Source organism: Mus musculus, chromosome 11 (genome assembly GCF_000001635.26).
Source record: "Mus musculus strain C57BL/6J chromosome 11, GRCm38.p6 C57BL/6J".
In the NCBI taxonomy this organism is placed as follows: domain Eukaryota; kingdom Metazoa; phylum Chordata; class Mammalia; order Rodentia; family Muridae; genus Mus; species Mus musculus.
The window spans coordinates 92,769,454-92,771,379 of record NC_000077.6 but is presented as its reverse complement, the minus strand read 5'-3'; the positions used below and the strand labels follow the sequence as shown (position 1 = coordinate 92,771,379).

Genomic DNA, 1,926 nt, shown 5'->3' with positions numbered 1-1,926 from the left:
CCTACTCAGCAAGTTATGTTCTGAGCTAGGGTGTTTGTCTTCGCACACATTTGCCATTCGTTTTGTTTCTGATGTTTGGACTATTCCTTGCTCAGGTGAGAGTCTGTGTGCCTTCCATGGGATTGATTCTAGTGCTAATCCTGCTTTCTCTCAGAGAAAGATCATAGCTTAACTTCTAGTGATGCCTTCAGATAGCGCAGAAACCTATATTCATAGAGATATAAATTGTTAATTTAAGATTTTCAAGACAACCAATATTGTCAGTGATACTGAACATGTGAGCGCTTTGAAGTGTTTTTCATTTGTTCTCTGTAAAGCATTAATATTGACAGTCCTCAGGGACTTCAAAATTGTATTAGAAAAACACATACCCTTTCCTCTGGCAAGAGCCATCAGGTGAGCCAAGATGGGTGCATGCAAATATATCCAGGAGCTATGGAGGAAGAAGCAGTCTGACATGATGAGCTTTCTTCTGAGGGTCCATTGCTGGCAACACTACCAGCTCTCTGAGCTGTCCCACCCCGTCTGTTAAAGCACAAAGACTGGGATACAAGACTAGGCAACGTTATATCATTTAGAGGATTCGTGTCTGACATGGTGGTCGCAAACTGTTTGGGCGCCAAAATGTTGCGGCCGCCAGCAGCTCGCAACATGAACGGTTCGACTGAGAAGGCCACTCGAGCTGTAAGAGAGGAATCTAGACGGGGCAAAAGAAGAAATGGAGCTAAGACAAATTCATTCTGATCAAAGCTCAAATTTTATTGTTGCGACACTAGTTATAAAGGAATGGGGAGGGGACCCGACTCCTGCCGAATAATCTCTGGTCCAGTAGAAAGGTGCACGAGTGTGGCTCCGCAGGTTCTAGCAGTGGGCATGGCAGAACGAATGAGCAGGAAGCTCCACCCCTGAGCAAGCAGGTTTCAGGCTGGGGGAGGGGAGACTACAGCAAACGTCTGGTTCCTAAGGGTGCAACTTACAGCAAGCCTCTCCATCTCCATGCCAACCAGCTGAAATTTGCCTGAATCCTTCAGTCTGTTGCTGAGGAGAGAGCTGGGCACCATTGTGGGGTTTGGGGAGTCCTGAATTCCTACTGGGTTGGTGAAGATTTCACATATAAATTTTTTGAGGTTATCCTTATTGATCCATTTCATAAAGCTATCAGAAGAAATCCTGACATCCAGTGAATCACCAGACCAGTCCACAAGCACAGAGAGATGCACGTACTGACATCTGCTGGCCAAAAGAGCGTTGGCCTTGGGAAGGGCCACAAGTTCCACCACACTATTGGTGGTTCTCAATGTGCAGCCTGGAGAAGGTGCAATACTCTCCAGCTCCACCGTTACCGCTAATACATGTGATTTCTGTAAAATTTGTATCCAATAAACAATTTAGGACAGCCAAAAGAGAGAGAGAGAGAGAGAGAGAGAGAGAGAGAGAGAGAGAGAGAGAAAAGATATACAGAAAAACAAGGGCCCTTGACTAGCTCACAAACAAAAATATCTTTATTGGACATATTGTTCACTATCAAACCATATAATATGTTGAGAAGACTGAAGTACTTGTCTTGGGACCAAGAAAACCTTGAAGCTGAGAGTTGGGCTGAGTAATGCATAGAGACCTCTTGATAGAACAACCTTGGTGGTGGCCTAAGAATTTGAAGCTACCAAGTGCGAATTACAAGTGAGTATTACTTATCTTACACATATCTCAAAGTTTGATAAAACTCTGCACTATCAGGAAAGGAAGTCAGTTTGATAAGTGTGGTCATCCTTTAATTCTTCAAGCAGATCAGCTCCAAGATGTTCCGTGAAAACCAAACTCCAAACATGCCAAGACTCCTCATTAAATTGCCCACCCATTAATTGTATGTCATCACATGTCCCTTAAATATTGTTGTATTACTTATAATACCCAATATAATGTGTA

The 1,926-nt window shown here is 43.5% G+C and overlaps 1 pseudogene; it reads left to right on the top strand.

Moving 5' to 3' along the window:
• On the top strand, positions 372-1,400 carry Gm11500 (predicted gene 11500; annotated as a pseudogene).